The following is a 12,524-nucleotide window of genomic DNA, read 5'->3' as shown; positions in this document are numbered from 1 at the left end:
GGAGAGGGCAAGGAGAAAAGCTGGGAAACATGACAGGGTCAAAGCCGAACATTTATATGCACAGAATAATACAACTACCCTGATTTAGTCATTACACATTGTGCACGTGCATGGACACGTCACACTGTGACCCACATATGCACAATTAGGGTCTGACAATTACATTTAAAAAAATAACTTAAAAGGAAGAAAAACCCTACAGTTGAATATTTGCACAATTTAAGATTTATTCTACATATGAAAAAATAGAATATAGTCATGCTCTTTTTTATTAGGAAAAACACACATAGACATCTCTGACCTAAAATGAGCTATAGTTATTTTCATTTATTACTATTCTAATATTTTAGAGATTAAGTATGCTTCCTACAAATAGAAATCCTGTCTATCTTCACAAGATTATTGCAGATTAATACTCATGCTTACTAATCTGTCCATCATAGTTACGTTTCTTATTGCTGAGAAAAAATACCCAACACCCAAAGTCATAGAAGGAAAAGTTTAGTTAACAGTGTGCATGTGTGTCAGTGGATAATTGGCTGATTTCTAAGAAGGTAGTATGGCACACCAGCACCGCAGAGGAGAAGCTGTTAGTGGCACATGCAAGCTAGCCAAGCAAGCAAGGGAGGACCACTATCCCTTGCTGTACCTTCTTTTTTATCCAGAATGCTCAAGGCAGGCAGCACTCACACCCTTCATCTTAGTTCCCTTGAACCTAACATTGCACCATAAATCAATCCCAGTCACACACTCTATATCCCACCACTTCTGAAAACCCCCATCTGTGACAGGATGAGGCTCTGGGTGATATCAAGACTCACACTGTTCAAACTATTCAGATGATGATCAGTTAAAAAGGAACTATAGGATTCACAGATGAACATGTCAATGTGGCGGGATATAGTAACAGAAATAGGAAAGTCCTCTAATGTTCAGAGGGAACTGGCTTGAGAACCATCTACAGATGTCAAAAAACATGGGTGCTCAACTCCTTTCTACAAAATGATACATAGTCGCATTTGACTAACATATTCTTAAACCAACTCTAAATCATTTATAGTCCAATAAATACCAGTACTATGCAAATTATTATTGATTGTTTAGCACATAATGCCATGAAGAAATCTGTACATGTTCAGTTCAAATAGAATTTGTTTTTTTCCCAAATTATTTAGGAGATACTTTTGGTAAAATCCAGTCATAAAACTCACAAATACAAAGTTCCAGCTGCATTTGTGAATTAAGAATGTAAAGACTGTATTTCCTTTAACTATTTAAACTTTGGTATCATTCTTAATGTCCAGGTTTTTAATATGTTCACCTGGAATTTATAGAGAAATTATAATCTTTTTCTTAAAATGTTTTCCTGTAAATTAAAGGTAATTGATATAAACTTTCTAAGATATGGTTCACCCAGTTAGGCACCCAGTGAAGTGTCCTGTCACTTGCTTTTGCATGGAAATGGTACTATTTGTACAGGTTAGGATCCCAATGGGTTAGAAAAGCAGTAGAAAAGAGAACATAGATATAGTAAGAGTCTAGGGTTGTACCTGCTTAGAGTTGGAAACTGATACTTAAGAAAATGCAGGGACACGTACTTATTCACTGGCTATAATTTCATTTAGGCTAATCAAGTTGAAAAAGCTGCATTATTTTAAGCTATTACAATGAAAAAAAATATATCTGTGATCAATCAAGCAATTAGAAATCTAATTACTGATAAATGCCATTGAATAAATTGAGCTGAAAATGAAAGGCTTAAAAATTAGATCCTTTTGAAGAAATCAAGTCAGGTCAGAATATGAAAATATCAAGAGATGGCTTGTGTGACTATTGCTAGTATTTTAAAGCTCTTTAATACTCAGGTTCTTTGAGTACACACATACACACTCAGAACTACACTTAGAAATTATTTGAGTTCTTAAGATAATATTTGAGCAGAATAGGAGGTTAATATCACCTATCTTCCTTTAGTTGAGATGTCATCAATCATATACCCCCAAATCAGAATCCTTAAAGTTACTAAAGAACAAAAACTAAAAAAATAAAAGAAAAAAAAAAAGAACAGACTGAATGCCAGTTATAATGTAACAATCACTAAATCGAGCTCAGCACGATGTAAGTACCTTTACACATAGTCTGGTAATTATCTCAGGTTTTAGATCTCATGAGGGTTCTCAGAAAGTGCCTATGATATTATTGATATTAAATCTTATGTGCATGCACACACACACACACACACACACACACACACATTCATCTCTCATAAAGGTCTGTGTGAGCTTGCACCTTAAGATATATTTGATTCCCTGGGATTTTAAGTCTAAGTTGAGAGCTGATACTTCTTGGAAGAACCTCTATGTTTAAAAATATTATGGTGCTGGTACACAAAAGTGATTCTTATGTTTGTTATTTATTTATTTTTCTTGTTATGTATAATGTTTTATAGCTTCAATAATTCGAGTTTAAAAAATTTAGTTGCATTTTGTTGTTTTTTATTTTTGTACTCTATTTCTCTGTCTCTTTCACTGAAACATATAGAAAATAAAACATTTAAGTAAATTAAGATGGAAGCTTAGCATTCGTTGAGAACTCCTATCAGAATTTCTAAAGAAAAATAATGTATTTTGATGATATCACTTAATTTTCACAATCATCCAGTAAGATGACATATGAGGAAACTGAGACCCAGAGAACTCATCTTGATGAATGGGTGTGGTAGAACTTTGAGATTTGAATATGAGCTGTAACAAGTATAAAACTCAATCTTTCCACCTCTGCTGTTTTGGATTCCAGGGAGTCTTAAATCCTTTACTATTTAGCTCAATTCTATTGTACATGGCTTCAGTGGGTGTCTATTGAAGATGACTAAATAGGATGGTGTCATAAAATTAAATTATTCAAATTTGGAATTTTAGTGACATTAGTGAAAAATCATGGTAAATGTTAGATCTCTGAATGTTACATCTCTGAATGTTAGAAACTCATTTGGAAAGTTGCCATTTGCATTCTGGTAGTAAAGTTTTAGCGCAGTGAGGATCTCTCTCTCTCCAGTTTCCTTTGTTTTTTGTTGCATCAAAAGCACTGAGACTGTATCCACAATCCACCCTAAGTTAATGATGTCTACACCTTCCACACATGATGATGACAGCCATCCCACTGGAGGCAGCTACAGATTCCTTGCAAGGGCGGAAAGAATCCTGAAAACATAAGCAAACATAAGTTGGAACTTATTCTCTCATATCTTACTGTTCTGAAATTTTCTATCATTGAAAAACTGAATTTTTTGCTATAGTAGCAGATTTAGTGTTTATTGTCAAAACAATCAACACATTGGATGGTAACCTTTGAAAGATAAGACTTTAATTTAGGAAGTGATAGAAGTGCCATATAAACTGGTATATTAATCATAAGTACACACTTAAACACACATAGATACACACACACACACACACACACACACACACACATGGTCACAGAGTTGGAAAAATTGGATACTTCTTTACTGATGCCACTTGATGTGTCCTAAGTTCAACCATACTGAAAATCCTTTAAGTAGTGAAATTTTTCTGGGACTCATTAAAGTTGTAATATGAATGCATGGGAAGTATATCTTTGTGCATAGGATTTTCTTCTATTCCTAGAATAAATCTGAATTCTTTCAATGTCAGTATAATTACACAGAAGGCATATATGAATATAGGGACTATGATTATCTACAAATTTTATAGATTTCTGAACAACACGCCCACTGATCTTTTCACGGAGGCACAGAAGAGGGAAGTTATCTGTTACACTGTGATGAGAAGATGGGCAAGGTAACCTCCAAGAGAATCAATGAGTGAAGGAACCAGCTTAGCCCACCGTACCTCATAAGGAGCCAAGCAGTTTGTCTTATGTGTTCTTAAAATGCTCAGTGATACCTGTATTGGACTTGGCTCATTCTCTTAAACACCACATGCCTGGAAGTGGCTCCCTAGTTGTTATTGAACTTAGTTATCTCTACCTCTTCTCATGTTTCAATGCATGTGTCATCTTGCATAGCAGAAAGAGTGGACTCTACTGAATAAAATCTTTGAAAAGCTCAGTTTGTCTGAAGATCAATCTTCAGAACTTACTTGAGCTAATGGACTTTACTAAAAAATCTTGACTTTCAAAGGGCTGGTGAGAGAGCTCAGAGGATGAAGTGTATGTTTCAACAAGCACAGGAACCAAGGTTGGATGCCCAGTCCGGCACGAAGCATCAGCCCTGCCCCTGGGGTGTGCTGAGATGGGACAGAGTCTGGGAGTGGTGGTGCATGCCTATCATCTCAGCACTGAGGATGCTGAAAACAGGAGGAACACGACAAGTTCTCCTGACAAATAACTGTGGCTTGAATTTCAAACTCATTTTTGGTATTTATCGTAGTCATTATGATCTGGTATTCTACTAAAGTGAATGTTATTTAATTCATAAATATACTGAGACACAAATAATAACATATGTGAAGTTCTTACTATAGAGCCTGACACTGGTCAATTTAACTAGTGGAAACAGTGATAAGGTTTTTCTAGTAATATAGATACTACCTTCTTTGTATATGTCGTTGCTATTTTTCCACTTGTGAATAGTTGTACTAGCACTGGAAGTTCCTGACAGAAAAATGTATCTGGTTAACATTGTCTAAGAACCCTCATCATAAATCACCACAATGATACCAAACAACTGAGCACTAAATACAAAAAGAAAAAAAAAAATACTGAATTTGAGAAGGACCAGGTGCCCACATTCTGTTAAGTGCCAATACTCCCCCATATCAGAGCCTTCTGCTAGATTGTTGGTGACAAACAGCTCTCTTCACCCAACAGTTTTAAAATTTCCTTACAGACAAATTTGAATTTTTATTTTAAAAAATCAGGGATATTTTATTCTCAAGTCAATATGGCAATAAAAAGAAAGGAACTGCCCACACATAAGAAGCAGAGAGAAGGAGAGAGATGAGCTTCAGAGGCTATCAATCAACAAACTGGAAGGTGTTCCACATATAACAATTGAAATGAAGACTTGGGCACACATACACATGCACACACTTGCACCAATGGAAGAATAATTGAAAAAGCTGTACATGGCTAATGTAGCAATGAGAAATCAGAAAGAATCAAGAAGCTGGCTACAGCTATATATCTTCTCCATAAGCACGTCAAGATGATACCATTCTTGAACTGGCCAGATAGCTCAGTGGATTAAAGCACCTGCAAGCAGGCACAGGGGCATAGGATTCAATCCCCAGGCCTGCTGTGCTGGCCCCGCCCCCCGGGGCACGCTGAGATGCCAATTGAGACTGCTTGTGGTGGCAGGAGCCTGTAATTCCAGCTTTTGGGAGACTGTAAACAGGTGGATCACTACAAGCCTGATCTAGAAGAGAGACCCCTGTAGACCCTACCCTAAAATACAAAAAAAAAAAAAAAAAGAATGATACCATTCTACAAGGCAACACAATGTAATTGGTTCTCAAACAAGAAAGAGCACTTCAGTATCCTTATATAATGTATTCCTTCAGAAGCAAGAAATCCCCATCAACACAGTTACCCAAGAAGTTAAATGTTCATTCATTCTCCATCTGGAGGGAAAGGTGATTAGTGCAGGGCAAGGAGAAGCCATTTACGTGCCAAACCGGCCTTGGATGCTCGCCTGAAGGGCGTGTAGTTGGTGGGCACTAGTCAGGTCTGCCTGACAGTCAGAGTGAATCTTCATGATTTGATTTTCCAACAAGATAATTGGAGCTGCATGTTCAAACCCTAATTATTATCATAGATGTACAACAGTTTGGAATTGGAAGGAACTTCTCAGATAGTCTAAACTGGGTTCCACCAAGGAGGTCCTCTCATCCTGGAGTCCTGAGATAGGAATTTAGAAAGGAGCCAGAGGCTAGCTAGGTACCCTGGAAAAGAGCATCTGCATCTTGAATAATACTTACAGGAGGCTGGCGATGCATGATTACACAGTGACGAGGTAAGCAACGAAAGAAATGAAAAGTAAATAAATGAACTCAGCTCTGCTGTAAGAACTCAGACATTCTGCCACATATGCTCTTACAATTCAGTCATGTCTACAAATAACATACCCCACCCTCTTCCATCCTTCAGGCCTTAAACCCAATTATCATTGCCTCCTCTCCTTTAAGCACTTTTGCATAATTTAGGAGAACAGAAAGTGACTATACTGAGTCCAAGCTTTAAAGAGCTCCACCAACTAACTACGCATGTAGCTTTTTTTTTTCTTTTTGAATGTAGCCTCTTTGTTCAGTTGGTGCACTCTGTGTGCTTCCCAAGTGACACTAGAAAATGAAAGCTATTCCCCCAAGGAAAACAGCTAGGTTGTAGAACAATCCCTTGGTAATGTGAAATGAAGAAATTAGCTCTACACAAAGTTTCTGCTGATGCTTTGTTAGCTTTTCCTTTGTGTGTATCACACATGCAGATCCTGACTCAAATGTGCTACTTGTGTATATAGATTTCTCTGAGAAAATGAACCTCTTTGGCCCTTATAATATTTCAGGCACTATGCTAAACACTTTACCTACCATCTGATCCCCACACAATTTTATGAGTTATGCTTGCATTTGGATAAGTCCCATTTTACAGAAGAAACAACAAGAACAAAAGAAGGTAAATGTCATGCAAAGGAAGTGAAAGCAATGGAGTGAATATATGAGCCCAGAAACCCTGAATCCAGGTAAAATGTTTTAACTTCCTTATTATTTTATTTATATAAGATACTTGATTGCCTCACTATGTAGTTAGTGACAGTCTCCTCCCAATACTTTACAGATGTTCCTGATTTTCCTGTGGCTACACCAGCATCCCATTATTCTTATAATACCATGACAATAAGAAAAGAAAAGAAAAGGATGTCCACAAATCACTTAGAAGAAGCTTCTGATCATTATCAAAATGGAATTAGGTAGGAGAGAGAGAATATTCCCAATCTCTTCAAACTCAAGTGAAGACATCTTTCAGGAAGAAATAATTTTAGGATTCTTTTGAATTTAACAGAGGGAGATTTTGGGAGACCAGAGCCTACCTCTCTCTTTCCCTCACTTTCAGAGAAAAATCCTGTTTGACCCTGCTGTGCCGTGAAAATTGCATGTATAAAGTTCTTAAAAGAAATTAGCAAAATAAGCAGTTTACGATAAAAACTTTTTCTTTGTGTCGAAGACGCGTGCCTTCACCACAGCGTTCCTCCAAATTGTGTTCAACATGCTAATTACAGAGAACCCCAGGTCTTGTTAAGTATAGGTTTTTAATGAAAGAAACATAGTCCTAAGATTAACTGCAGCTGTTGAGGAAAAATATAAAAAGTTGAAATGATAGGGTTGAATAGAAAAGAATGAAGGAAATAAATCTGCTTGCAATAAAACTTGTGGATCTGTGCCAGCAAAGTCAAAGGAAGGAGTGTTCCCAATTCAATGCTTCCCCCTGGTTAAGTGTTTTACACGAGGACATTCAATCCCTAACTTCACCAGAACACATAAGAAAGTCAAACTCACTGGTAACTGAAGCCTTGAGTACAAAACCATTGTAATTCAAGCAGCAATGCCTTTAAAATAAGAATTTCTTAAACTAAGAAATTTTTGTTGTATTATAACAACATTCCTAAAGGATGTTTTTGTTTTCTCTGACTCCTGAAAGAAACGCTCAAACAACTGAGAGAACACGAGAACACAAAAGCCAACAGGAGAAATGGGGTAAAGAAATATTTAGGGGAGGTACAGGAAAAATTGAAATGATTTTATAGGAACTGATTTTTTTCACTGACAGTGCTGCCTAGGCTTACATTCAAAAGCAAGAGAAACTTTCTCATATTTTTCTATGGTTGCAACTATCTTTTTTTAAAAAAAATTTTTCTGTACTTTAGGGAAGGGTCTACAGGGTATTCAGGGTCTCATTACTAGATTGGACTCCTAGTGATTCTCCTGTTTACAGCCTCCCAAGAGCTGGGATTACAAGCGTGCATCACCACGCCCAATCTTGATTACTGTCTTAGCACACCCTGGGCACTGGGCTGGCAAGCAGGCACGGGGATGAAACCCCTGGCCCCTCCGCCTGCTTGCAGGCACTTTAATCCACTGAGCTATTTGGCGTCTTCTACATTTTTCACCATGACCTTTTGGCTTTTATGTATTTCTTTTAGTTTCTAGAATAAAACACTTACAATTATCATAAACTTCAGATAGATAGATAGATAGATAGATAGATAGATAGATAGATAGATGATAGATAGATAGATAGATAGATAGATATCAAAGAAGAGAAGATGGCTGTGGAGAGAGAAGGGGAAGGCTTATATAATATATATATAATTATTGATGATGTTTTTCTTCCCTCAAGAAAGTCAGTTTAGTAAGAGCTAGAAGGCTGTCTATAACATTGTTGACTTATTTTTCAACACCAGGAACAATGGAGTAGTTTTGAAATGTTTTATTCAGCAAACAAAAGTTATTTAAAAGATTGTTCTCCTTTTAGATTTTCATAAGCTAGTGGGGATCTAGCTTCTACAAAGAGTAGAGTAACATAGAAAGGCCTTAACAGCCTTGACGGAACCAGAGTTAATGAAGGAGAGAAGAGCTAGTTTGAGCTTTCACTCCAGTTTTATTTTTTTTCAGTCATTTTCTCTATTAAAATTTAGAGTTCCTGCTAGATGTTACATATTAGACTGTGAAACTGATAAACAGTGTCCCCTTTGACTCAATGAGTTTGTGATCATTTAAGAAAGCACATATGTGACAGGGCAATTGCAGCCTATATGAAGAATTTAGGGGATGTGGAGGAAGCGAATGTTCTGTGAGAACTCCAGAGGTACACAGTGTAAACATTGCCCAATCTCATTAGCAAGGAATGCTTAGCATGTAGACTAAAGACTAAGTCATGAATGAGGACAAATAAGTTAGCTGAATTGTGGGTAATTAGGAAATAAAGTGATAAAACAGAAAGTCATGCTGTGTTTGAAAAACTTTAGAATGTTTGTATAAAGATAGAGTTGGGCCTGATTAGGCAGATGCAAGGACCAGGGTTCAATCCCCAGAGTGCTATTCTGGCCCTGCCCCTTGGGTGGGCTGAAATGGAGATTGAGATTAAGCATAGTGGCACACACCTGTAACCCCAGCACATGGGAGGCTGAAAACAGGAAGATCACTAGGAGTCTGATCTGGGTAGTGAGACCGTGTAGACTCTACTAAAATACAAAAACAAAAACAAAAACAAAAAACAAAAAGCATAGAATTGGAAGTTTTTCTATGTTCATAGTTATATCAATGATGTGATAACAATTCCTCAAATATGGTGATTTTGTATTAAATGTTAATTAAGCTGAGAAAATATAACTTGCACTTCTTATGTCACAGACTGAATAATGATATGTAGGGCCTGGTGCGATAGCTCAGTGGATTAAGTGCCTGCATAACTAAGTGCAGGGATCAGGGTTTAATCCCCAGGATCATAGGCCCCACCCAAGGGCATACTGAGCTCACCAATGAGTCTTGGCATGGTGGAGCACACCTGTAATCCCAGTACTGGGAAGGCAGAAAACAGGAGGATCACTAGGAGTCCAAGCTGCATAGTGAGACTATGTACCAAACACATAAATTAAAATAAATATTTTTTTAAATAACAATATGTAGCTAGTGGTTACCATGTTGGACAGACCAAATAGTAGATTTCCATCATCACACAGATTTGTATAAAACATCTTTTCTTGCAATAGCCAGGATATGGAACCAGTCTAGATGCTCATTAACAAATCAATGCTTAAAGAAATCTGGCATACGTACACAATGAAGAAGCACCCCACCACAGGAAGAATGAAATTCTGTCATTTGCCAGAATACTGATGAATGTGCAGACTACCACATGGAACAATGCAAACCAGACTCAGGAAGGTGAATATTGTATACTCTCCAGAAGACAAGAGAATGGGAAGGAGAATCTGAATACAAAATAAAGAGGGAGAAGAGGTGGGGGGGATAGAGGAAATGATGCATGCAACACACACACACACACACACACACACACACACACACACACACACACTGAATCCTCCCAAAGAAGAAGCTAAAGGAGAAAGCAATCTAGGGGTAAACGCTATTAATATATATATATATATATATATATATATATATATATATTCTATTTAAATGAAACTGGTTAATAAAATAAATGTAAAAATAAACCTACCCTGGCCTAAGCGGTACTACCTAGTCTCTGCCTTGCTTTCCTTACCTAAGTTCGGATGACAAAGGCACACAGGATCACACTACTCACAATCCACTAAAATCATTCACTCAGTGATTTGTTCACCAATTCAAACAACAGTTCATTTCCCAGATAAATGGTTACTGTTTTGTGATTTTAGAGACCCAAAGATGAACACAATCCTCTAGTTGGCTTCATGGAGTGTATGTCCCAACAAGGAAGCAGGAGATAAGTGAGGCAACCCACGTAGACAGCATACAATTTTAGATATTGATAGAGCATTCAAAATGACTAACGTGCTCTTATAAGAAATTAGCACGAGCTCATCCATTTCCACCCTGAGCTCTCTCCTTGGCAGTGATAGCAAAAGCACCAGAAACTAAATCTTCATTTTTATCTACCCTGAACATACATGTCATGTACTTCCAAAGACACAGACATTGTAAATTTTTTCCTTTAAGACCTTCAATGACTGTATTTCCTGGCTCAAATAAAAGAGCAAGTAATCTTGAAAAGGCAAAACTTTTATTTCTCTATTCTGTGTGTGCAAAGACAACTATAGAAAATATGAAGAAAAGACAGGAAATGAAGAATTAGCTGCATCATTGTTGACAAGCCTATCTGCATGATCTTGGAAATTCCAGAGGTGCTACATTTTTATCTGGGTTTTGTGCCATTTTTTATTCCACACTGGAAAAATATGATCTTGGAGCTTGATCCTGATAAAGTAGATCAGCTCCTGAAAAGGCACAGAGATGCCAACTCTGCCATCACATCGTCAAAAAGGGTTTGGCAGCACAGCGTCTGATTAGAAGTGGTCACCACACTTTAGTGGGCATTTTTGGTTTGAAGAAGCATTGTGACATAGTGACCCCAGCTTAGTTTCTAGTATTTACTAACCTTCAAGTATTAGAGAAGGTCTTTGCCATAGACAGTGTCAATGAACAGCCTTTATAATTTAACAATAGAATATTAGCTTAATGTCATTTTGCTGGAATATAATCTCATTACAGAACATACTAAAGCAATTATTTTAAACACAGGCTCACTCAGATTAACATCCACCATTTAGTTTAGTTGAAAAGCAAGAATACACAGTCAGGCCCCAGAAGAGCCTTGCTCTGATTCTCATTTATTCAAAATAGTAGCGATGACACGACAGCTTATTTCCCTTTTTGTCCATCCGTAGCTAAGCACACAGTTTATGTTTGTTTGCTTAAGTAACATAGGACTTTCCTTTCAAAGTTGGTAACAATTGAGATTTAATGTTGGGGTTAGAAAAAGCAGTTTTCTCCTGGTGGACAAAATCTCTCAACACTGAAATTTAAAATGATATGGATAGGAATAAAATTGATGATCTTTTTAACCCTTTCCATCTTCCTATTCCCAGTGATGTCAGCCCAGAACTATTTATTTATTTATTTATTTATTTGTTTGTTTGTTTATTTGAATGTATTTGGTACAGGGTTTCTCTATGTAGCTTGGACTCATAGTGATCCTCCTGTTTTCAGCCTTCTCAGTGCTGGGATTACAAGCATGTGCCACCATGCCCAGTCTTGGTGGTAGGCTCAGCACACCTGTGGGTGAGACTGGCACAACATGTGGAGCTGGACACCGAACCCATCCATGTCCCTGTGATTGCCTAAGAAGGTGCTTAGTCCATTGAGCTGTGACACAGTTCCAGCCTAGGAAAATTTAACAGCTTATCCAACTCACTCATTATTTTTAATACTGCTTGTCAAGGTTGGCTCTTATTCCATGACCTCTTATTTTTGATGATGCTAGGTGGGACAAATTTATCTCAGTTCTCAAGAAAGTTGAATCTCGGATATAGTCTTGTCATCTAGAGTACATTGGTATCATTATGTCTTGGAGTGGCACATCAACAAAATTCTTAAGTGTAAAGTTTGTGTTACTAACTGTAAGTACGGGAAGGGTTTCTATGTTTATGAATTTTTTCCCCTTTGGTTCAGGCCATTCTTCCACTCCTTCATTTATTTCTGTCTTAGTCAACATAACCACTTGCTTCAGCTGGTCATGGCTAGGAGAACCATGGTGTGCTGGTGCCAAAGGAGACAAAAATCCCCACTATACTTAGTCTACTTTTTTTAAACCACATGTGAAGTAGCATTTGAAGGAAAATTTCTAATGAATGAGAGTACAGAGCACGGCTCAGTCTGCTTGACATTACTACCAGAAAACCTGTTCAAAAATATATAGGATGAAGATATTTTTATATTACTCAAAGGAGAGGAGCAATAGATAGGTTATAGATAGATGCTATATAGGTATAA

The sequence above is a fragment of the Octodon degus genome, unplaced genomic scaffold, assembly GCF_000260255.1.
Source record: "Octodon degus isolate 3935 unplaced genomic scaffold, OctDeg1.0 scaffold00011, whole genome shotgun sequence".
NCBI lineage: Eukaryota > Metazoa > Chordata > Mammalia > Rodentia > Octodontidae > Octodon > Octodon degus.
This window is presented reverse-complemented; position numbering follows the sequence as displayed.